The following is a 27,093-nucleotide window of genomic DNA, read 5'->3' as shown; positions in this document are numbered from 1 at the left end:
AAAGCACTATCAGAAAACTGTATAGACTAAACAGATACTGACAATAAACGGATGTCATCGAGACAACATAGAACTCGCCATTTTAGGTACTCAATGGGAGGGTTTAAATGGGCCTTTAAAAATCTTCAAAACACCAAGATTTAAAGAAAGACTGTGACACTTAAGCTTTGCAGCCCATTGCCCTATATTTAGGAAATGGATATATTTCCTCCAGAGTCTTTCACTATCATATTTAAAGAAAAGAAAGAAGGGGCTGCAAAAAACACCATACGTTATTTACCAATACAAAATTCTGGGAAAGTTTGTTATAATGACTTTATATCCTTGCATAATTTATCATGTGAATCAGTCAGGGGCCCAATCCATTAGAATGTTAAAGGGATTCAAAGAGAGGAAACATCAGGTAAGGTGAGATATATAATCACACCTTTTTTTGGTGGTAAGTAATAGAAATCTAACTCAAGCAAGCTTAAATAAAAGCTTAAAGAAGTAAAAGCTATGGTTCTAATAAAGGAGTTAAATCTGACATTCAATAGGACAAAGGAATCTTTCTAACCTACATATTTTCATGTGGTCTTTGTGAGAAGAACAAAGCATGTCTGGGGAGCTACAAAGGTACAATTATTACTTAATAGGTCATCTAGAAAGAGCTAGAGGTAAAACAAAAAGGCTTTTGGTAAAGCAAATGAAATAATCTGTCAGTGATGGGTCAGTATCGGTCACCCACTGGCCTCTGCTGGGGCAGACCCATGCTTCCAGACGCAGTGTTGGAGAAGATTTCACCGCACGATGTGAGTCAGTGCAAGCCTAAGGGTCAGTGCCCCAGAACATGCCCAGGGATGAAGACAGAAGCCAAGAGTAGATCAAGTTCACATCCTGGAAAGAGCATTCCTGTGATGGAGGAACAACTGCATCGTGAATTATGATCAGTATTCTTGATGCTAAGATGAAACTGTTCTTCTTTCTACAACTTTATTTCAACCATATCTGTCATTGCCATGAATATTTGATGACTTATCCCCTTGGGCAGTTTCAAATGGCACAGGGGAAATGGGAGAGATTCCATTTCTATTTCTCTCTCTGCCTCCCTTTCGTGGGCTAAGCCCAGAACCCTCTGGGCTAAGCACCAACTTTGGGGCTGGCCTGTCCTGCATCATTTGAATGCCTGTTTGTTTTCCAAATGTTCCTGATTTTTTTGGGTTGGGTCATGGTGGAGGGTGGGATAATTGGGGGAAAAAAAAACAACTTTTTTTTTTTTTTTGAGACACAATCTTGCTCTGTCACCCAGGCTGGAGTGCGGTGGTGCAACCTCAGCTCGCTACAACCTCCACCTTTCATGTTCAAGATATTTTCCTGTCTCAGCCTCCCAAGTAGCTGGGATTACAAGCATGTGCCACCACACCCACCTAATTTTTGTATTTTTGACAGAGTTGGAGTTTCACCATGTTGGCCAGGCTGGTCTTGAACTCCTGAGCTCAAGTGATCTGCCCACCTTGGCCTCCCAAAGTGCTGAGATTACAGGCGTGAGCCACTGCATCCAGCTGAAAATCCTTTCAAAAATGATAAACAATTGAAGACTTCGATAAAGTTTTAAAATATAAAATTAAAACTCCAAAAATGGTGTCTTTTTTTGGGAGGGGGTGGGTGGAGTCTCACTCTGTCACCTAGGCTGGAGCGTAGTGGCATGATCTCGTGTGACTGCAACCTTCACCTTCTGGGTGCAAGCAATTCTCCTGCCTCAGCCTCCCAAGTAGCTGGGATTACAGGCATGTACCATCATGCCCAGCTAATTTTTGGATTTTTAGTAGAGACGGAGTTTCACCATGCTGGCCAGGCTGGTCTTGAACTTCTGACCTCAAGTAATATGCCCAGCTTGGCCTCCCAAAATGTTGGGATTACAAGGGTAAGCCACTGTGCCCGGCCAAAAATGGTTTCTTTACAGTCAGGTTTCTATAAAAAGCTAAGAAATCGTACTGTCAAATTTTACATCTCATGAACAAATCCATATGTTGTGTCTTTCATAGAAGGCATGATAAAAGACAACACCTCAGCTTTTAGAAATTCAGACATGGTGATAATAAAACTCATGAATGGAAAGTTTTCCCGTTTTGTTTTCTACTGTGCTTTGAAGAGCACTGGAGCACATCGTGAATGTGAATGGCTGCCCAGCGTTCCCTGTAGCAGCTCTATCAGGGCAGGAAGCGCAAAATAATTAAAAGAATCTTGAAGTTTCCCTGCCATACATCCAAACACACACACACACACACACACACACACACACACACACACACACAGCAAACATGGAAGGAATCTCTACAGAAGAATGTGGGAAAAGAAATGCATGCCTCTGGAATTCCTCCACAGGATGCTTTCATATATTTAGATGTCTACTGAAACCTTTAAGATTATCCAATGTAGATCACCAGAAACTATGTGCAGAAAAACATCAGAAATGCCCCTGTGGATGTTTTCTGTCATGCTTCTGATCTTCTGCAGTCTTTTTGCAGTTAGAGAAAGAGGGCAGAAGACTTGATCATGGAGCTTGCTGTGGGTCATTAAAGTCTGTTGAGAATGGTGAAGGGCGGGCTGTGATTAGAACCTTCCACCCTGGAACTTAAGGCAGTGGGTGTCTGCGTGGCTCAGCACATAGGCGGGTGTGGCAGTGCGTGGCTGCGTGGCTTAGTACACAGGTGGGCTTGGCTGCGGCAGATGCTTCTCTTGGCCTTGCTCTAGAGCTGTGCTGAAAGCTGGTGGAGATGGGTCTCGTTTACTCTGACTAGAGCCCATGTTTACAATGGAGGGTTTTATTAATTTGGCGTTTTGAAAGCTGTGAAAAATCATCTCATGGAACCCAAACAAGGCTGATGGAAGAGACTTTTGGGCTGTCTTCAAAAATATCTGCCAGCCCCTGTGTCTGTGCTGAGAACACAGAGGTGTTCCCTGGAGGAGCCCCGTGGCTGCCTCACTTGGCCACTGGAACCATGCAGCTGTTGGTCCTCCAGTTAAAGTGCTCAAGTCCAAATCTGCTTTACCTCAATGTTGGGTAAATTAAAATATAAAAGTGTTTTTAAATGAACTCAAATAAGTGGAGAAGAGAATGTGTTTTCCAAGAAGAGTTTGTTTTTCTGGGTAGGTTTTCCTATTCTAAAATGTCAGAGCATCTACAGAGGACACCGTGGTTCCACTTAGTGGTATTTGATTATAAGTGCTTTATGATTTTAAATTGCTTCACTGCTGCAATGTATATGCCATCAAAAGTTTTTATTCACAAATCATTTTATTTAATTGAAAAAAAAATTAAGATATTTCTCCATGGAATACAGGAGATAAGTTTAGCTACTGGAGAGGAAAACTCAATGGATGTTTTCCCACATTTACCACTTAGGACTTTGGATGAGTTCCAGGGTCTGAAAACTTACAAGTTAGAAGCAATCATTCTTTAAGGAATTTTAGTTTGGGAAATGTGCATAAAGTCTCAAACTCTAGAGTCCTGGTTATCAGCATACTTTGTCCTATGATGAGTATATTTCAGAATCCTTATTTATCCTAGTTTTTTCATTGATAATTGCTACTCTTGCCTTTAAAAAGTGATTGAGGAAGCTATCAATGCAAGTTAAAGGTCATCAAGAATTAAAACAAAAATCAGAAAATGAAGGGAAAAGATAGTTGTTACACTAAAAATAATTTTTTAAAAATACTGATAGCCACCACTCATTGAGCATGTATGACAGGTTAGAGACGGTGACAGGCTCTCCTGCGTGTTCTTTTAAATCACTGCAACCACAGTAAAGAGGCATAGTTATCCTCGTGTCAGGGGATGAGAATATGATGCTTTTCAGGAGAAGCAAAAGGATGTGAAGAAACAAAGGAATGAGCCACAGGAAAATCTGGAAGAAGAACGTTCTTGGCAGAGAGAGCAGTCCTGGGAAAGGCCTTGAAGTGACCAATTTTTGACATCATTGAGAGCATCAAGAAACCAGTGTGGTGAGTGGAAGGAAGGAAAGAGAGTGTAGGAGAAGAAGCCTGAGACGCCTGAACAGGCTCTGGCATTTCCTGTGATGAGACAGGAAGAGACTGCAAAGGCTAAGCCTAGTGGCATGATGGAACTCTAGTTGCTTACTCTGGATGCTGTGTGGAGGATGCCTGTGGTGGAACAGTGTCGGGAGGGAAAGAAAGTGGGAAGGCAGTCGGAGGCTATTGCAACAGTCCAGAGGGCAAGCAATGCCTGCATGAACCCAGCAAAGCAGCCATGCAAGCAGAGACAGGCCATGGATTCTGAGTCTCTTTACACAGCTAGAGCCACTGGGAGGGAGATAACTCAGAGGTTTGAGGAGAGGAATCAAGGCTAGCCTCCTGTTCTTTGGCCTTTGGACCAGGAAGGAGAGACTTGTCTGTTCCTGAGATGGAGACAACAGTGGAAGGAGCCAGTCTCGTAACACTGGGAATCTATCTTTGGATGTCACATGTGTGAGATGTTGATTATGTGACCAAGGTAATGGCAAGCAGGTGATGAAGGGCACAAGCCTGGAGATCAGGGTTAGGGTTAGGGCTAGGGTTAGGGTTAGGGTTAGCGCTAAAGTCAGGGCTATGGTTAGGTTGCTAGGGTTAGCATTTGGGGTAAGTTTAGGATTAAGGTTAGGGTTATGGTTAGGATTAGAATTAAGGGTAGGATTAGTGTGAAGGTTAAAGCTGCAGAGATAAACTTGGAATCTAAACGTGAGAAGCCAACTCTACTCAGTGTAATGGGGCTAGATCTGACCTGCAAGAGAGCAAGTTTTAAGGACTAGGCTCAAGCATTTTTGTGAGTTGTGTAGGAGTTAGTGATCTGAAGATGTAGCAGCTTAGGTGATATGAGAGTGTGCAAGAGAGCATGCGTTGTGCATGGCACGGAAGTGAAGCATCTTCACACATACGCAGTGAATGCCTGGGCTGAATTCTACTGGCAGTTCAGAGCTAAGGACAATGGGGACCTGATGTTTTGATTTATCAACATGAGTGCTACGGATTGACCCACCCAGTTGCTTTGAGGGTATGTCCTGAGGGCAAAAAGTCTGATTTGGGAGGTTTCGAAAAGAGGAACTACAGATTGCAAGGATAGAAGATGGGACCAGGAAGAAATAATGCAGGTAAGCAGTCAGTTAGTCTGAAAACTGAGAAGGATTAACCAACATGTGACAATAACAGGAAGACATATCCTCAGAATGAAGGGCAGCATTGTAGGAAGGAAGGGCAGCATTGTAGGAAGGAAAGACAGCTGGCAGCATCAGCTCAGCCTGTGGCCCTGGGAAGGACAGCCTTAGACACTGCCTCAAGGCTGGCAACTGTGACGTGACTCATGATTTTTAAGAGAGCAGTTTTATTAGAAGAGGGATCCAAATGGCAGTGGAATAAAGACTTTCTGGGAAGTAAGAGTCAGGGCTTGACAGCTCAGTCTATTTCATGAAATTTAATATCAAAGAGAAAAGAAGATTAGGAAGTATCTTTGCAGTGATCTAAAAAATGCCATTACTTTGTATATTATAGAATGCATATATTTTCATATTTTAACAGCTTTGAAAGCAGAATGTATCTTACGATTGATGGCTTTTTTCTACTTTAATTGGCAGCATGCTTGCTTTCTCTGTGGTGCATAATGCCATGGTGCATTTTATTACTGATATTGCTTTAGATTTCATAAAATCATGAGTGACTAAGCTAAAGAGAGGAAACCCTCTAAGTGGATGTGAAGGTGAAAGAGAAAGAAGTGGAAAGAGGTTATCTGGAAGAGTGTTATCATTCAGTAAACATTCGTTGAGTGAGAATATTGAAATGGACAGTGGGAGTGGATTTTTAAATAGAATCCTATGACCAGAATTAGAATGAGGTAAGCAAGACAAGAGGGGGCTGATGAATGAGGAGGAGACGGGTGACCTAAAACTGGTTGTGCAGTGAAAAGGAGCAATGTGCTCTGCCAGGGTGAGGACAATGGCATGAAGAAGGGGCTCAGGCATGAGTCCCAAGAAGAAGGAACTTCTGAGATAGAGAAAGACAGGAGCTCCTGGTAAAGGGGAGAGCTGGGGTGTGTCCCTTGTGTGGATTCTAGAAGTGAGACAAAGGTTAAGGTTGTGGGTGTGGAGGAAATTCATAAATTTTGAAGGTAGGGTGCTGAGTGGGCCATTGACATGCACATAGGTGAGTCATGGCATGAAATATTACAGGAAACCCAAGTGTCGCCAAAGTCCTCGAGGGCCACAGAAGCGTGACCCAAATGTAGTAACAGTGACAAGGATATGAAGAAATGGTGAATTTTAAAAGTGGGTAAGGAAATGGATTTACAGGAATAAATTCCTAGGCAAGGCAAGGAATAAACTTCTACACAGCAACACCTGCAACCCCCTCCTTGGGCTCCTTCACTTCTGGTGGAAACCCCGCCATTTCCCTTACTGTCTTCAGCTCGTGGACAAGAAAACAGGAGCTCAGAGAAGCGATGCAATTCATGTCCTATTTGAGGAATCACTTGGCTTGGAGGCCTCTCCCTCAGAAGCCTGTGTTCTCAGACTGGATTTTGCTACTAAGTCAATTTTGCAATGAGATGGTCTCAGATGAGTCAGCTACCAACTGAGAAACGGGAGGCACTCTTGGGCTCAGAGGCAATTTCTCAAAAGGGCCTCATCTCCAGGGACTGTGCTCAGCCTACTATCTGCCTGGAGATGCTGCCATAAACTCAAAGACTGTGCAGGGCAGGATCAGACAGGACAGGGGCCCCTTTTTGCTTTAAGCACTCTGAGTTTGCTTTCTGTGAGCTACATGGATTGGTGCTAGAAGGGAGTAAGTATGTATGTCCCCTGCCCCACTCCACCTCTCTCCAGACACCTCCCTGCCAGATCCTACTTAACTTGTTTATCAGATACCAGGCAGACATTTGCTGTGAGCATCTCTAAGAGCCCCAGGGCTGCTGGTGGTAGGTGGGGCACTCTGGGGACAACCGCCCAGAAGAAGGGAGCTGACATCATGGCTGGGAGCATGAACATCTGGGGTCCTTGGTCTACTAAAATATTGAGTAGTGCTCGTAGTGAACACTAGAAAATGCTAAATGAAGTGGCATTTGTCACAATGATGAAAAGATGGCATAAACCACTGTTGGTGTGTCATCTTAGAAGCAGTGTGCTTGTTTTGCTCATAATCCCAAAACTTTCCATTCTCTCTGGCAATGAATGTCGTGCATCAGTCAACGTCGTGTTGTCGTGTTTTCCTCTTGACCCAGCGTTCATTGTTCCTTCCGTTGTCTCAAACACAAACCACCAGTGAGGTGGGTCTCTTTATTAGTCTTTTTTTTTTTTTTGAGACGGAGTCTCGCTCTGTCACCCAGGCACCCAGGCTGGATTAGTCTTTTTTTAAGAGACAAGGTCTCACTACGTTGCCCTCAAACTCCTGGCTTTGATCCTCCTGCCTTGACCTCCCAAAACGCTGGGGTTGCAAGTATGAACTATTGCATCTGATAAGTCTTATTTTCAGAGGCCATTAAAGAAAAATGTTTATTAAAGTTCATGTAGCCAGTAAGTAGCAGAATTTGTTCTTGATTCTAGGTCTTGAGCTTGAATCTGGGTTTTTCTCAATCCAAAACTCCTAGATCATGATTAGACAATATCACCTCTCATTAGTTGTAGGCCAGTATTCTTAGCCACATTCTTTTACCCAGTCCAGCAACGTAAATATAGACGGTCCCATCACCAAAGAAATTAAGGGAAAAAAAATAGTCTTACTCTATGAATGCTGACTAGAAATACAGGGTGCAATCATCAAAGCTTCCAAAGTTCAAATTAATGGGGTAGTAAATAATACAATGTTGCGTGCTTAATAAAAATGATCATCCTGTACTATTTTAACAAAAACCGTTCGTATTTATAGTTCACTAAAACCAGCCTAACTCACACTCGCGTCTCAGGTTTATCCAGGAATCACATTCAGGTGGGAAAGTTTGGGCTAAAGATCCATAAACACAGGCTCTGCACTTAGGTTTTCCTGCTTGAAACATTTTCTTTGGGCTACCTTTTGTCAAATAACCTCACGGTTTTTTACACTAAGAGTCCGTGTGGCAGCTCTACCGTGGTGCTCACGACAGCAGCCTGTGGGCCTGCTCTATGTGCTGAGTGGAGCACGGACCCCAGGACCTTAGTGCTTCCTCGGAGGCCAGCCTGTCCACGGTTGCCACCCTGCATTCTCACTCCTGACTGCCAGACACTCCAAGGGGCTGGGAATCATTCTCTCTCGCATTTGTTCTCCAGGCAGCAGAGGAGCTGGGGCCCACAGGAGAGGGTCGGAGAGGGAGTAGGTATGAAGTTCTGATTTAATCTCACCTTGATAGGAAGTACCATGTCAAGCCGCCATGTCAATGCAGGGGCAGATGCTGATGACGAGAAAGGAAATGAGAGACCACTGAGGGAAAGCCAGAAGGGAGACGGTTTTGCAGCATTCTTAGTCCATTCTGGCTGCTGTAACAAAAGACCAGGACTGTGTGGCTTATGAACAACACACTGTATCCTCAATGGATTCCTTGAGGCTGGAAGTCCAGGATGAAGATGCTGACAGATTTGATGTCTAGTGACAGCCTATTTCCTGGCTCATAGATGACATCTTCTCCCCATGCCCTCACAGGGTGGAAGGAATGGGGCATCACTCTGGGGTCTCTTTTACGGGAACACTGATTTCACTCATGGGGCCCCACCCTCATAATCGCATCACCTCCCAAAGCCCCCACCTGCTGTTGCCAATACTTTGGGAATCCAGTTTTCACATATACATTTTGCAGGGACGTAAACATTCAGTCCATTGCAGTGAAGGTATAACCTACGTCTATGTAGGGCACATTTACCAGCATTCTACAGATGGCACAAGGAAAGGGGTTACCAAACAATGCCGTGTTGATGCCAGGAGGAAAACCTAGAGTATTCATTCCCAGGCTTTTACAACTGCGGGGCCAGAACCCTTCTCAAGTGAAAATAAAGTGATTTCTGAGTAGAAAATGGGCCGTTTCTGAAGGTTACTGAAGGGAGCGGCTCCTTTTACCCTTCAGCTAAGTGACTTTCCATGGGAGAAATTTTCTAGAGATAAACAAATTTCCTTTCAAGTTAGTTTCTTTCTTTCTTTCTTTCTTTCTTTCTTTCTTTCTTTCTTTCTTTCTTTCTTTCTTTCTTTCTTTCTTCTTTCTTTCTCTTTCTTTCTTTCTCTCTCTTTCTCTCTCTCTCTTTCTTTCTTTCTTTTTTCTGAGATACAGTCTTGCTATGTCACCCAGGCTGGAATGCAGTGACACAATCTCGTCGCACTGCAACCTCCACCTCCTGGGCTCAAGCGATTCTCCTGCCTCAGCCTCCCAAGTAGCTGAGATTACAGGTACCTGCCATCACGCCCAGCTAATTTTTGTATTTTTGTTTGTAGAGACAGGGTTTCGCCATGTTGCCCAGGCTGGTTTTCAACTCCCGACTTCAAATGATCCCCCTGACTTGGCCTCCCAAACTGTTGGGATTACAGGCATGAGCCACCGCACCCAGACCTTTTTAAGTTTATTCCCCTCAACTCAGATAGCCACCCTCAGTAGCCTTGAAGAAGAATCACAGAATGACGAGTGCGACTGGAATTTATCTGGCCAGTGGAGACAGGCATTGAACATCTAAGAAAACTGCCCCTCTTTTCCATTGCAATGGTCTTTCTAATAAAATGAAAACAAAATGAAATTTTAAAACTTTAAGGAAAAGAACATGCTATTTCTTAACCTAAAAGTAAAGATTGCCCAGGGATATGATAAAGGGATAAAAGAATTCTCAGACTGCGTCTGCCTTCCAGTTTCAGTCAAGTCCCTAGAGGACAAGGAGAAGAGATAAAAACAGCTGAGGGCAGCAGGAGGCAGGAGACCCCCCAAGCGACGGATGTGCCTACTCGTGTGATATGGCAGGCACTCGCTCGGGGACAGAAACAGACGTGATTCCCCAGCTCTAAGCCACTGTTCTAGGATCAGATGAGAAGCCTTTCAGGCAAAATGTCTTTTTAAAAAATGTCTTGACTGTTCATTAGTTTTTATTACTATTATTATTAAGTCAAATGTGCATACACACTTGCAATTTTATTGACATAGACCAAAGGCCCATTTAAAGCATTTGGTTTAAGGCAAGGGCCAAGCATCCAGAGCCTCTAAAAACTGTCACTACCTGTCCGGGAGTGGTGGCTCACACCTGTAATCCCAGCACTTTGGGAGGCCAAGGTGGGTGGATCACTTGAGGTCAGGAGTTCGTGACTAGCCTGGCCAATAGAGTGAAACTGTATCTCTACTAAAAATGCAAAAAATTAGCCGGGTGTGTTGGTACACACCTGTAATCCCAGCTACTCGGGAGGCTGTGGCAGGAGAATCTCTTGAACCCAGGAGGTGGGGGTTGTAGTGAGCCGAGATCATGCCATCCTCTTAGTCAGTTGTTTCTAGATTCTTCCCTCACACACTGATGTGTAACACAGGCTCCCAATGACTTGGTGGCTTCTTCCTGAGGATGTGGGAGGGACCCCCTGCTCCCACTCCTCACAGCTCATGAGTTCAGGCTGCAGAGGGAGGAGGGGGTCAGCAGGTCTGTGCTTCTTTGAGGGGGTGGCATCCAGCCCCATCCCATCTGCGACTTCTTCTAGGAGGTTCCCTTGGTGTCCCGCTAGGTAGTTAAGAGAAGCGAAGATTTCTTGATATGCATTACTCATGCAGGCCTACTGTGCATTTGAATCACCTGGAGATCTTGTCCACATGGTTTCTGGTTTGGGTGGTGGGGCAGGGCCTGAGAGCCTGCATTTCTGACAATTTTGGAGTAATGCCAGTCCTGCTGGGCCACTGGCCACACAGGTCGGGGGGCATTCACCTGTCATTATCTGTCCCATTCTTTCAGGCACGTTCACTTATTAACCAGAGACTGGGAGTTTTGTTGAATGCGTTCAAAGGCCTGTGACATCATTGCCCTGAGGCCACTGCAGCCCAGCTCCGTTCCCTAGGAATCAGTTTCTCTCCTTAGAGTGACAGATGATCTCACCGCAGGGCTCCTCGGATGAATGTTGGCCCAAGGACACTATCAACTCTCAAGAGAAGCGTCTGCCAGCCAGCCACCCATGATTCACAGGGTTTCGGCTCTGGAACGGTGAAGAAGTGGCTCCACGCCATGGGCAGATCTGAAGGAATTCTTAGCAATCGTGTCAGTTCTGATGCTAAAATGAGGAATCTAAATCAACCCTGGGATTGACACAACAAAAGCAGAAATTCCAGCACATTTAGAAATAATCCCAATAATTCCACCCAGAAGTCATCTAAGGTCTGCCACGGATAAAAATACAAAACCGGATTTAGGGCTAGATTCAGCAGGAAGGGCTTGTGGAAAGACAGGAAGGAGAAGGACAGGGAGGCGAGACACAGCTGATGGCCTCACTGTAGATTCAGGATGAGGATCAGTTAGAAGCATTTGGACAAAGGTCAAAGCTGTTAAAAAAAATTCATACACCATCAATCAAAACAAAACAACATGAATGAAGTGACTCAGGGAACACGCAGTTTGGCTCAACTGTAAACTGCTTCAGTAACATCTTGATCCCCTTCTCCTGGTCAAGAAACTACATTATTCATCTTCCAATAATAGATTATCGCCCTGTTCTTGGAATGAGAGGAGCTCCACATTGCAGGAAAATAGCACAACACCTAGAAGAATATACACATGACTTTCAACATACTTTAGAAAAAAAATCACAACAAAATGTCTCAATGACTAAAGAGAGACGTTTCTTCTATTTGCCATAAAAACCAGAAAGGCTATTTGCAGAAAAAGAGCCAACATATTTTCTTGAAGTCATTGGTAGGCTGTCTCTTCCCCAGGCAGAAATTCAAAAACACAATATAAACATTTGGTTCAAGTCTTGGCACTTTCTCCAGTAAGAACAATGCCCCTCCCTCTCCCTGGTGGTAGCAGAACCGGGGAGCCCTGGGCTGAGCCTGTTCCCTCCCTCTCTGCCATGCTGCCTGCTGGAAGACTGGAGGAACGTCTAAACTTAGCACATCGTGGTGTAGGCAAGATTATGCAAGCACAAGCAGATAGTCCAAGCAAATGTTCTGAAATGAATTCGTATCTTCAAGATCAAAGTCTAGACTTATTTGCCCAGACGCTCAGCACTTCCCTGCTCTTGTTTTTGAAAGTTGTGGTCCTTGGCACCCAGTTAGTTTGTCCTATCTTCATAGATTCTGGGAGGGGGCCAGACACCAGCGTGACTGTCTATGCACACTGCGCGCTGGACTCTCATGTGTGAGGGCGTGTTGTGGGTGTGCCTGCACATGCCTGCATGTGTGAGTGCTCCGTCTTCGGGAAATATTTTTACCTCATTGCACATTCCTCTTCCTGCATAAAATGAACTCCTTCCATTTCTTAACCAAAATGATTCTTGCCCATCATTCAGGATTCCATTTAAATGTCATTTTCTTTTTTTTTTTTTTTTTTTTTGAGATGGAGTCTCGCTCTGCTGCCCAGGCTGGAGTGCAGTGGCGCGATCTCGGCTCACTGTAAGCTCCGCCTCCCGGGTTCACGCCATTCTCCTGCCTCAGCCTCTCCGAGTAGCTGGGACTACAGGCGCCCGCCACCACGCCCGGCTAATTTTTTGTATTTTTTTAGTAGAGACGGAGTTTCACCGTGGTCTCGATCTCCTGACCTCGTGATTCGCCCGCCTCGGCCTCCCAAAGTGCTGGGATTACAAGCGTGAGCCACCGCACCTGGCCTAAATGTCATTTTCTTAAAGGTCTTAAAGGGTATCCTCAAATCACTGGAACCCAAGTAGGTATTTGGATATATTATCTCATGTCCCTGTTCTTTTCCTTAACACATTTTTGCCATAATATATACCCTTGAATTTTTAATTACTTAATGTCTGTCTCTCACTAGTCTACCAAATTACTGAAGATGGAGACCCTATCTGTTTCTTTATTGTTGTGTACCTAACATATAACAAAGTGCTCAACACCTAGAAGCCAGGTAATTAATAAATAGTCAGATAAATACATGAGCAACTGAATAATAAAGATAATTCCATACAGTTATATGTGGAAATATACATATATATTATATATATATACACTGTTGTGATTATCATTATTACTTTTGTCATCACTGTTCTAATTTGGGGTTCAGTTTTTATTAATTATTTATAAAATTTAGTAATTTCTAGATTTACCATAATATAAATTAATCATTACTATCTAATACAAAATTACTGTTTACCAGCAAATTATCACAAATAATTATTATAGTAACAAGAAACTATTATTATAACTAAATTATTACAAATTATTATTGTAGTCTATGAATCCAACAGGAAACAGCAGCTCTTATTTTGAATTGGTAAGGTTTCTAAACTGGAGGGATCAGGTCTTCCTTATCCAGCTTAATTTCTACTCCTTCCATGACATTTTTCCAGCTAATATGCCTGGACACCCTTAGCATTCCATCAAGTTTTGGGTAAGAATATTTTCCATCTCTGGCCAGCTTGATTTGCTGAGATGTGCTGGATGTTAGCAGCTGCGCTGGACATTAGCTGAGAGTAAACAATGAACATGCATCAGCTTCCAACTCTGTGCCAGCCTGTGCCACGTCTTTGGCCCTGGGTAAGGTTAGCCTAAGTGATGCCAGCCAATCCGCCTCCGCAGGATCCATCCCTTCTTCCTGGTTCCCTTTCTTCCCGGATGCCCCCCAACCCCGCCAACAAGTCTGTCACTCCTGCTGCTCAGCCTAATGCAAGCTATACACAATGGTTGATGCACGGAAGAAGACACGCTGGACACACAAGATGAAACAAACAGAAACTCAAGGCCATCAGCGCTAAAGCAACCCTCATGGCTGGCGTTTGGAGATCAACACAAACTTTTTGGAGCGTACGTCAGCATTTAAGATGGGAAAAAAATGGAAATCAAAAGAGTCCCTTTCTCCTGTTCCTATCTCGCCACTCCCAAACCATCGTTACTCTGGTCCCTTCAGGTGAAATTTAGGGTTGGTGGAAAGAGGGTGGTGCCCTGGGCCAGGTGGTCAAGAGTAGCATCACAGCTTGTTAAACTCAGGGCAACAGGATGGAGACTGGACATTAACGACTGAAGTGTAGCTTCCTCTTGGCGGATGTTCCACATTACCACCGACTTTGCACATCCCTGCTCATCTAAGCTGAGTCGTCTAACTTGTTCTTGAGATTAAACTTTGGTTCTCAACTTTGGCTACCTGTCGGTCACCTGGGGAGCTTTGAAAACTCCCGGAAGAAAAGACCCCGGAGGCGCCTCAGGCCAATTAGATCAGAATCCCTCGGGCTTCCAGATGACTCCAATGCACCATTACAGCTAAAATGCCTGAAAAGGGTCACATGGCGTTCGGGTGTTAAATCAGACACAGAAAGGAAGAAGCAACTGCTCTGTTTAAAAATAAGAGCCACCTATAATGAATGCTATTTTTAAGAGGTTTTATATAAGCAAAATAAAGCATACAGCCAATGCCCCCCCCCCACCTTTTTTTTTTTTTTTTTAACACAGAGTCTTGCTCTGTGGCCCAGCCTAGAGTACAGTGGCACGATCTTTTTTTTTTTTTTTTTTTGAGACAGAGTCTCGCTGTCTCCCAGGCTGGAGTGCAGTGGCGCGATCTCGGCTCACTGCACGCTCCGCCTCCCGGGTTCACGCCATTCTCCTGCCTCAGCCTCTCTGAGTAGCTGGGACTACAGGCGCCCGCCACCACGCCCGGCCAATTTTTTGCATTTTTTAGTACAGATGGGGTTTCACCGTGGTCTCGATCTCCTGACCTCGTGATCCGCCCGCCTTGGAGTCCCAAAGTGCTGGGATTATAGCCGTGATCCACCAAACCCAGGCTCTTTTACTCTTACAATGAATTTTGCTTTGTTAGAGTGAAAATGACATCAACTGTGTTACTCTGCATGAAACTGTTCTTTTTCCCTGCTTGATTTTACAGCATCTCCATTCCTACAGCTATAATTTTATATGATGCTTTGCTGGTATTTGCAGAGAAAAATACTATATATCATCTGTAGTTCCTTATGCCAAAAGGTATAGAAAGTTTTGTAAAACTATGGAAGAGGAAAGAGCATTAGGTTTATTTTTAACTCATAAAAATTTTATTTGCTTTTTTCCCCCCCTTTACACGGGTTGCTGTTACTTTAAAAGTCTTCTGGCATTTAACTGGCAATAAAAAGGGCAAAACAAACTGTTCCTTCCTTTAGATTGTGCAATTTTATTGCTCTGTTTTAGAAGGACCAAATATGCCTTTAAAAGAAATGCATGTTTAACCACCTTCTTTGTGTAAAGCAGTAAGGCTGTGAGTTGACAAACCCCAAGGGTAAGATAGTGGTTCTGTGTGTGCCCGATGTTTTTCAGGGATACTTAGAAACAATCTGAAGCTAAGTGGCATGGATGGCACTGGCTCCACATGCAACCAAATCAAAGACGACTGAGTTTAGTTTGAACCCAATCATGTCTATACTCAAAGTAAATGCAGAGGCTTCTAGAAGACTACAGTAATATACCAAGGCCCTAACCAGAGGAATCAGCATAGAATTATATGTTTACACTAAATTGGGAAGCCATTGACCAGAATAAACGTTTCACACTTAATGTACACATTTTTGATCATATAGGCAACACTATCCAATACCAATAGTGAGTTCTATTTTGCCTTTGGTGATGCTGTGCTTTCTGTTTTCGTAGCTTTCTACACATGTTCACATAGATCGAAAAAACTCACTTGCATTTCAAAATATTACTCAGGCAGAAAATAATATGTGGATTTCATAGCAGTACATATATTTAAAAATAAAAGTTGGAGAATTTGGAGGAAAAGAAGAATTTTTTTGAAAAGATGTTTTGCCTCCAAGGGAAATAGAGCAATAACCTCCACTATGAGATAGCTTTTTATTTGTTTTTCATGTTTCTTCATGGCTCCATTTTTTTCTGTGGTCATAGCAGCAATCAGAAATGAAAAGATTATTATTTGCTATGGGTTGGTGCAAAAGTAATTCAAGCCTTTTTTCTCTAATATTGCTTTATCTTATTACCGCTTTCATCAAAAATGTTATAATAACAGTATTTAATTCTGATGGACTATTTCCTGCACACTAGATACTTTGCTAGGTACATTATCCACACTGTTTTATTTAGTACATTAGGAAGTATTTATCTTATTGTACCATTTTGCCATTATGAGTCATAGACAACTCAAGAAACATCCTGATGTCACACAGCTAGAAAGTGTGAAGCAAGCCCATTCTGTTAAACATTCCCTAATAAAATGTTGAACTCTATTTTTCCTTGTTTTGCTAATATTTGCTTTTGAAACTTTATTAGTAAGTGTATGTAAGCTTAGTTATATTTTCCTTGAGAAAATTGAAATATCTATGTTATATAATGACCCTCTCTCTTTATCTTTAGTAGTGGTTTCTGCCTTTTAAGTCTCTTTTGCCTAATAATAAGAGGATTAAATCAGCTTTCCTTTGTTTGTGTGTATGTGCATATGTGTACAAGTGTGGTATTTACATAACATTTATATATGTATATCAGTTTATAATGGTGATAGATATAGATAATCAGTTTACAAGAAGAAAAATTCTTTTAACTGCCAAATTTTCTAAATTCTTGTAATTTGGATGTGTCTCTCATAAATAGCATTTAGCTAGATGTTTTTTAATCCAGTATGAAAATATTTGCTTTTCAACCAGAATGTTGAGTCTATTCCCATTTAGTGTTGCAGGGAAGAGTGCTAATTGCCTACAGTTTCCATTCTCCACGTCTTCCTTCTACTCATAGAACCTTCTCCCAGGACCTTCCCTGATCTGAGTGTGTCCTGGAGTGCTTGTAGCTATGTATGAATGAGCTGGGGGAGGTGGAACGGAGCAAAGGTTCACAGGCTGCTGGGGGTGACTGGGTCTCAGTCTGAGAAAGGAGCTCCTAGGTGTCCACCTTCGCCCGTTCCTGCAGACCCAGGTATGGTCACAGCTGAGCAGGCACCTTAGAGCCAGCGAAGCAGGCCGAGAAAAGAGTGTGCAGGGCCGTCCACCAGCCCACGTCCACTCGTGGGGACTCTCCAGAGAGGGAGAAATCCACTCCTCTTCTCTTCCTTACAGAAGCTCAGCCTGTTCTTCCATCAGAACCTTTTGGATTGCTGACATATTTGAATTTTATTTTACTATCTCATATTGTGCTTTCTATTCTTCTCATGCGTGCTATCATTGTTTTGGACTTTTCCTCCTTCTTGGCATTTTTTGGATTTAGAGGCTTTTTTCCTCTCCCTACATTTAAAAATTTTCCACCAAGTTGAATTTACAGTCCCTATTTCTATTATGTTAGTGTTTAGTATTATTTAACAGTTTCCATACAGAAGTCAAAATTTAATCATCATCTCTTCCCTTCTCCATTACAATGCAAAGGTCTATGCTTATTGAATGTCTATATTATTTGTGCCCTGTATCTTAATCATAACATTTAAATTCCATAAACTGAAATTTTTCTTTATTTAGGTTCCTTTGGCAACTCTCAGATTTCATGTCTTAATTTTACACTCATTCTTGAAAAACAGCTTTAGTGAACATAAAATTAGGTTGACTATTGATATTTTTCAACACAAATAGGAAGTAATTTCAACTCTTTTTTGATTTCCCTTGTTGCATCTGGGAAGAAACGTTAGTTCTTATTGCCATTCCTTTGAAATTAATCTGTATTTTCTCACTAAGGGCTTTAAGTAACTGCTGTTTGTTTGAAATTGTATTTTGAGTAATATAGCTGTTGATTTTCCTTTTTACTGTATCCTACTTGATATTCGACTTCAGAATTGGTGTCTTTCAACAAATCTGGAAACTCCTTACATGTTAACTACTCAAATTCTCTCTTCTGGAAATCTGAGTAGATGAATTTTAGAACTTGCCTTCTTCATCAGACCTCTTTAATTTTACTTGCTTTATTACTACAATTTATATTATTATATCAGATTTACTTTCCAATTCACTAATTGTCTCTTCAATTGTGTAGTTCATAATTGAAACTGAATTATTATTTTTTAACTTCAGACACTTTATTTATCATTTCTTAAAACCCTACCTGAGGTTGGGCATGGTGGCTCATGCCTGTAATCCTTTGGGAGGCCAAGGTGGGTGGGTCACAAGGTCAAGAGATCAAGACCAATCTGGCCAACATGGTGAAACCCCGTCTCTACTAAAAATACAAAAAAATTAGCTGGGTGTGGTGATGCACACCTGTAGTCCCAGCTACTGGGGAGGCTGAGGCAGGAGAATCACTTGAACCCAGGAGGAAGAGGTTGCAGTGAGCTGAGATCGCACCACTGCACTCCAGCCTGGCGACAGAGCGAGACTCCTTCTCAAAAAAAAAAAAAGAAAAAAAAAAGAAAAAAAAATTCTGCTTGGTGTTTTCCTTTCAAATTTGCTTGGCTGTTTTGTAGAGTCCTCATTATTTGCTTACATTTTTTGTCAACTCCTATATTTAACTTTATTAAGCATGCATATAATATACACATATATGTTACCTTTTATTATGTATAATATATAATTACATAGATATATCATTTATAACAGTAATATAATTCATAATGATAATAATTTATAAGAATATATAATTATATGGCATATAATTATAATAATTTATAATGGTAATATATATCTTTATAAATATTTTAATTATAAATTATTTATAAGTATTTAATATTAAATAAACATATAATATGTATGTATATGATACATTTATATTATATACAACATTATATAATAAACTATAGCTGTATTATACCTTAGACAATTCCAGCGTCTAAGAGTGTGCGGGATTGGTTCTGCCGTCAGTCATGCCTGCTGTATCTCGCTCATTGTGCCTTCTTTCTTGAGGTGTTGTGTCTGGTATCATGATGTTTTTCATCATCTTTGAAACCTTCCATCATGAGAATTATCTGAGGCTGTGTTCTAGGTCTATTTCTCTAGAAAACATTTGTATTTGTTTCTTTGAAGCATATTATTTTAAACTTCACGAGTGTCTTCAAGGTTTACTGGACCAAAAATTTTGCTGAAAATTTATTCGGACAGCATTACAATTTGATGTGAGGGCCAGCTTCTGGTTACAATCAGGAGTGCTTTGTTGATTCATTTCCCTATACTCAGGGCCAGGATGATGGAATGCACCTCTTTCTGGTGTTCCCTTCTGTCAGGTGTGTTTATTTCTAGTTCACTCTCATGCGGAAGGTACAGCCATCGAAGTCTCCTTCCGAGCCCGCCTGGTGGTTCTGAGCCTTGGCCTCTCCTCCCACAGACCCTCCACTGTCATCCGAGATTCCCTGGAGACGAAGGCAGCTTTGGGGCTCAGCTTACATCTGACTTTGACCTTTATTGTGGGGGTGATTGTGGTGAAACACTGATCCTAAATTACTTTTTGACAGTCCAGCAACAGTGTATGTGTGTGCATGCATGTATGTGTGTTGATATGAGCCTTAAGATTTTCTGGGAGGAATAATGAGATAGTATTTCATGTGTATTTGTGTGTGTTCTATGTATGTTATTTATTTCCAGAATGGTGGAAAGCTCGTGATGGCAGAAAACATTTCTTTCATGCATCTGTCAGTGTTCTCTGTGCAGTTGGAAATGTTGTGAATATCTGGTTCTTATAGTAAGTTTTCTGCTATAGATTTGCCCAATAGCTAATCAACATTGATACGGTTTGGTTCTGTGTTTCCAAGCAAATCTCATCTTGAATTGTAATTCCCACCTGGCAAGGGAGGCAGGTGATTGGATCATGGAGGTAGTTCCCCCCATGCTGTTCTTGTGATAGCAAGTGAGTTCGGACGAGAGCCCTGATGGTTTTATAAGCATTTAACAGTTCCTCCTTCGCACACACTCTCTCTTCTGCCACCTTGTGAGGAAGGTACCTACTTCCCCTTCCATCATGACACTAAGTTTCCTGAGGCCTCCCGAGCATGCAGAACTCTGAGTCAATTAAACCTCCTTTGTTTATAAATTAGCCGGTGTGGGTAGTATCTTTATAGCAGTATGAAAACGGACTAATACAAACACTGTCTACCTCTGCAGTCTATGGACACCACCAAGCATTCGTAGCAGCCAAGCCCCTCTGATCAAACCCACTTGATCAGCTCTGCCATTCGGACTCTTGGGCATCTTGCATCATCAGGGGAGCAGCCCTTGTTAATAAGTTCATGAGTAGATTTGGAAAGAACAGTTTCTGTGGGCATGTTTTTCACAGAGAAGAGAAACACAGAAATCAGCCGATTATCCCTTGTAATGAAAGAATGTTCAGCTTGATGTTATCTTTAATAACCAGAAAATTAACTATGAAATACTCTAGACTCTGGGTGGAAAGAGAAAACCAAAAGCAAAAAAAAAAAAAAAAAAAAAAAGCAACCTCTTATTTAACTTTGCATTTGTTTAATATTTTATGAATAAAGAGGTTAAGTATTGTCCAGTGTTATGAAGATGAGAGAAATACTTTCTTTTCTTCTTTTTCAATAAGTAGATTTTTATCATCTCTTTTTCTGATTATGAGAATAATTCATGATCATACAAGATGGTCAGGGTTCAAACACTAGCTCCACTGGTCACTAGTTTTATGAACTTGTAGAATCGATTCAATTCTGCATGCCTCATTTATAGAAGCACAGAATCGCACTGATCTGACCTGAGGCAGTTTTGTGAGACTTCAGCTGAAAATGATTGTAAAACTTTCTGTGGAGCCTGACACTTGGGAACCACAGCCACACAAATGGTAATCAAACAAATAAAAATAATCTTATAATATCTTGGTTAAATATGTATATATATGTATATAATCAACATAGAAAAACATAAATAAGTGAAATTGCCAGTGACGTCACCCTGGGAATTAGTTACTGACCACATAGTTTGTGTTTCTCCTGAGCAATGCACCGAGAGCTTCCTGTCTTCTCTTCCCGGATCCCTTTCTTTGATGTTTGTGTTAGTGTGTAGCTTTTTCTAATAAAAATGAGATATACTACCTCACATGTATTGCCTAGTTTTATCAATTAACAATATATTATGGTTATTATTATATGGCAATAAGTATCGATCTAGAATAGATGATCATTTTAATGGTTACATAATAGCCCATTGTAGAGTTATAACATGATTTATTTGTCCAATATCCTATTGGTAGGTTTTAATGATTTTTATTTCCCTTTCTTCTCTTTTTCTGTAACGACTGTTGTCACTTTTTGTGAACTTGACTACTGATTTCTGTAAGATAAATTCCAAGAAGTATGATTGTACAATCAAATGGCCCACCTTGCTGAAGTTTTTTAGCTGTACTTCCCAATTGCATTCAAAAAATTTTGTAATTTCTGGGCACAGTGGCTCACACTTATAATTCTATAATTCCAGTTACTTGGGAGGCTGAGGCAGGAGGATCACTTAAGCGCAGGAGCGCCAGAATGGCTTGGGCAACATAGTGAGACCCTGTTTAATACATATATATATAAAATATATATTTTATATATGTATTACATATTTTTTATATACATATTATATATATTTTATATTTTTTGTATATATTATATATATTATTTATATTTTATATATAATATATATTTTACATATATTATATATAATATATATAATATATATTTTATATATTATATATAATATATATTACATATAATATATATTTTATATATATTGTAAATATTTTATATATAATATATATTTTATATATATTGTATATATTTTATATATAACATATATTTTATATATATTGTATAAATTTTATATATATTTTATATATTTTATATATATTAGATATATTTTATATATTATATATTTTATATATATTATATATATTTTATATATTATATATTTTATATATTATATATTATATATATTTTATATATTATATATTATATATTTTATATATATTATATATTTTATATATTATATATTATATATATTTTATATATTATATATTATATATTTTATATATATTATATATTTTATATATTATATATTATATATATTTTATATATTACATATATTTTATATATATTATATATTTTATATATTATATATTATATATATTTTATATATTACATATATTTTATATATATTATATATTTTATATATTACATATATTTTATATATAATATATATTTTATATATTATATATGTTTTATATATAATATATATTATATATTATATATGTTTTATATATAATATATATATTTTATATATAATATATGTTTTATATATATTATATATGTTTTATATATTATATATTTTACATGTATTATATATTTTCTATATATTATATATATTTTATATATATTATATAATTTATATATAATATATAATATATATTATATATAATATATAATTTATATATAATTTATATTTTATATATATTATTTATATATTATATAATATATAAAATATATATAATATAAATATATAAAATATAAATAATATATAAAATATATATTATATATAAAATGTATAATATATATAAAATATATATAATATATAGAAAAATATATAATATATGTAATATATAATATATGAAACATATATAATATATAAAACATATATAATATATAAAACATATATTATATATAAAACATATAATATATAAAATATATATAATATATATAAAATATATATAATATATAACAAATATATTATATACATTATATTTTATATATTATTTATTTTATATATTATATATAATAAATAATTTATTTTATATATTATATATAATATATAATATATTTTATATATTATATAATATATATAATATATAATGTAATATATTTTATATGTATTATATTATATATATTTTATATATATATTATATAATATATTATATATAACATACATATTTAATATATAATATATATGTTAAATATATATATTTAATATATTATATATAAAGTATATATATCGTATATAAACTATATATATTTCATATATATATTTCATTTATAAACTATATATATTTCATATATATATTTCATATATATTTATATATATAAAATATATCTTATATATAATATATTTTACATATATTATGTACTATATAATATATTATAATATATTATATATAATATATATTATATATTATATATAATATATAATATATTTTATATATTATATAATATATAATATATTTTATATATTATATATAATATTTTACATATATAAAATATCTACTATATATTTTTTATATTTTATATATAATATATATTTTATGTATGTATTATATATATATATAATTTACACTCTCATAAGTGATGAATAAGTGTAGCCACTTTTTCACATTTTTTTTGTAATTTTGGATCATTCAATAGACAAAAATACTCTCTTTGTTGCAGTAATTCATGTAGTTTTGATTGCCAGTATAAGTGGGTGCAACCATGCAGCATATGTAACATTATGCTGGCAGGTTCTCTATGTGGCCGGAGACAGTGTCTCCACAGCAGATATTGAATGGGACTCCCTGCCCTGTGGCCAAGGCTTTCCCACCCTGAAACACAGCGCAATGCAGAGTCCTGCCATTGGCTCAGGCTTGCTTGCAAAAGCAATGAACAATTTTCTGGAAAAGATGAATACCAAGAACCCAGAATTCAAAATATGAAAGCCTATTCAAGGTAGAACCGGGCATGGCAGGTGAAGGGATTATGACCAAGATTTGAAACCTACACATCAAAGAGAAACAGAGAACCTTACCAGCTGAGAAGGAAGGTCGAAGCCAAACTCAACATAAGAGCTGGGGAAGAGTATGTGGGAAGAGCTGGTGTCATCCAAGCACATGGTTGAAGCTGGAACATGCTTCAAAAGCCACTGCTACAGCCTAGAGTCCCACCTCAGGGAACAGTGCCTGAGCACACGATCCTGAACTGGAAGGTTTATATCCCTGGAGCCTGCTGGGGGCCAGGACCCAGAACAGGATGGGGATTCCAACCTCAATGGACACACCATTCAACTGAGCACTACAGTGACAACCACAAGTGTGGCAGGAGACTCCTTCATCATAGCTGTCCTTCCTCTCTGCCTGATATTCAGACATAAAAACCCCAGGACCTGTGAATAATTGAGAAGAAGTCTTGAGCAGGACCCATCGTGCCATAGTTTCTGTTCATGAGGGCACCCTGACATTTGAGCAATTTGCTGGGGAAAAAGAAAAAAAAAAAGCAAGTGAAACATACCAGTCATAATTGCGCTGTTGAAAGAAAGTTTTGTCTGTTTATTGACATTTTGAAATTCCTGTTTTGAGATTTTCTATTTATATCCTGTATCCATTTTTCCTCCCTGGATCTTGCTCGTTTTCTCAGTGACATGGAAGAGCTGTTTATATGCGAGTGATGCCAACTGTCGTTGTGTGTTTTGGAAATATTAGTGAAGGAAAACAGCTAGAGAGAGAGAAAGTGAAATGGAAAGTAAAACAACTTTTTGTTTTTAAGATGTTCTTATTTACTTGGCACTCTTGCTAATAAATTCTTGTCAATTAAGTAATAAAAACCTTATAAAATTCTTTAGAATCCTTTTAGAACACCAGATCCTTAAAGAAGACTGGTAACTCCCAAGTTATTTAGGACACAGAAGCTCAAACAGATAAGCTGGGAGCTGGGGAGGAAAGCGACAGCAGGAAGTAAAAGGAGGGTCTGGATTGACAGTATCACATGTGATTTGGCAAAGGGAAAGTTAGAAACAAATTTCCATTTGCTTGTGAACATTCGTGTGTGGTCAAACTATTCTTGACCATTCCAGAAAACTGACCCATACTCACAGTTGGAATTGAGACAAGGAATACATTGTTCAAAAAACAAATTGACCTATTTTAGACAGAAAATATAAACCTTGAAATCACATTTCAAAAGCATTAAAAGTCAAAAGGCTGATTTCAAGTTGTAGCATGAATGTTTACTTGTAGGAAACCAGCAGCAGATTAATTATTCTTATATATTCAAGTGAGCACAGATTGAAAACCAGCCTTTGGCCGGGCTGTTATGTCAACACCAAAATTTTAAAATGTGAATGGAACAAATGATCTCCTTCAAGTAGCTCAAATTCTGTAAAGGAAGGGCAGCTGTATAAACAAACAAGTGCAAGTGAGTATTAGTTATAGAACTTTGATGACAAAGACAGCATTGCAAAGTGGTTAAAATGGAAACTCTGAAGACAGAATAACTAGGTTCCAGTTATTAGCTGTGTGACCATAGGCAAGTTGCTTAGACTCTCTGTGCCTCAATTTCTCATCTACAAAATGGAAATAATAATAGAACCTACCTCATAGTTTGACCTTGGGATTACATTCATTAGTTGATACCCATAAGCATTCCAAATAATGCCTCCCATGTTATGAGCACTCAGTAAGTGTTAGTTGTTATGATGCTCATAAAGAGCTTCAAATCTCAGTCTTATCATCTGTAAAATGGGGATAGCAATCCCTGCCTGCTCCAGTGATGACTATGATGCTTCTGTGAGAACATGAGAAAGTGCAAAGTCTTCGAGTGTGATTAAGACTGTTCAAGGGAAAAATGTGATTTTAACTCATACAAATCCCTCCAAAGTATCTCTACCACATAAAAATAATGTGTAAGTTTCTTATTATTACATAATAAGTACCATTTTCCTTAATTTTCCACAATGGTTCACTTTGTGCTTTTAATGAGGCCCAAATTGCTGTTTGGAATCAATCAGCGGTCACTACTTCACATGTCATGAATTTCATTAAACAGAAGCAAGTCAGAGGTAAACATCCAGAGGGCACAAGACTCTAGGCAAAGCCCCCTTAACTTTCCAAGGATGTGGAACAGCCCATGAACACACGTTCCAGGCAAGACAGCCAGATGCACCATGCACATCCAGGATGTGAGGATTAGGACCACGGCAATAGGTTTCTCTACCACACAAAGTCCTCCCAGCCCAGCCAAGCATTGGTATGAATGAAGTGGTAGGACTAGATTTTCTGATTCTCATCAACTGGATTCATCATTTACTTTACTCAGGATCAGCTCAGCCAGCTCAGCTGATTCTGTAGAGAAGTCTGATCTGGTGCCTAAATTCTGCCCCCAGGAACAAATGCCCCGCTAAGGAAACTCGGTCGGTCACAGAAGACACTGCCCATTCTTCCTCATCCTCAGCCTCTCCTAGGCTCTCTTTTCTCACTTCATATGCACGTATTTGAAAACTTTCAAGCTTGAGCATGGAGGTGGTTCATTTCCAAAGCCACATTCAAATCTTTCGGTGAAACTTCACAAAATAGCAGACAATAGATGAAGGCAGAATGAATAAGCAGCTCTTATCCAGCACCGTTAAAGATGTCCAGAGTGGAGACTAGCTCCCAGGCTGTGAGAATGCAATCATAGTTAATTTGACTCTGTTAATACCATGGGAAATATTACTTGTGATTACAGAATAAAATAAGACTATCTACAGATGTCTATAGAGTGAAATGGCTAATGTTCTCATAATTAGATGTTGGCATGTAAAAATAAAAGAACATTTCTCCTTCCTTGCAGTGAACGGCCACCAGCCGTGTGCTCGTCCTAGGATTTCTAACAGCTCTTTGATAGATGATGGAATGAGAGAAAACGTGTTCCCCGGTGTGCTGGTGACTGATCTCTATCCCTGAAATCCATACCCTTATGTAATGTCATACTATTTCTATGCCTACAAAAACCCTAAACAAGGCTGTGAAATCAATGCATTTGTGTTCAGGTTTTTTGGTTTCCCCGTTGTTGAATTTAGAACTGAGAATATTAGTCAAAGATTGGTTAAATATGTAATTTCTGAGTATCAAGCCAAGAGTTTTAAAAGTACCTCTTTTTTTGTCATAGTTTTTGTTTCGTTGCTATCTTGATCAGTGTTATTGAAGAGACAAAATATCACGGTCTTAGCCTTCTAAGAGTTCACCATTTAAGTAGGTCCCAAGGCTCACATTCATGAAACAGTAAGAGGATAAAGATGAATGCAGGTTTTATGACCGTGAACTTGAAGGATTAAGGACTCAAAGAGAAGTAACATTGACAGCTGGGGCGTCAGGATTCAGGGAGACCTTCTGGA

The 27,093-nt window shown here is 39.0% G+C and overlaps 1 long non-coding RNA gene across 1 annotated transcript in view; it reads right to left on the bottom strand.

Annotated features, from left to right (window-relative positions):
- Window positions 1-27,093, bottom strand: part of LOC129491710 (uncharacterized) — a 60,920-nt gene that overhangs the window by 10,477 nt on the left and 23,350 nt on the right. The window contains exons 3-4 of the long non-coding RNA XR_008660597.2: window positions 23,755-24,195; window positions 18,815-18,949 (exon numbers count right to left, since the gene is read on the bottom strand). This is a non-coding gene — a long non-coding RNA (uncharacterized lncRNA). The remainder of the gene's footprint in view (window positions 1-18,814; window positions 18,950-23,754; window positions 24,196-27,093) is intronic.

Source organism: Symphalangus syndactylus, chromosome 10 (genome assembly GCF_028878055.3).
Source record: "Symphalangus syndactylus isolate Jambi chromosome 10, NHGRI_mSymSyn1-v2.1_pri, whole genome shotgun sequence".
NCBI lineage: Eukaryota > Metazoa > Chordata > Mammalia > Primates > Hylobatidae > Symphalangus > Symphalangus syndactylus.
This window is presented reverse-complemented; position numbering and strand designations above follow the sequence as displayed.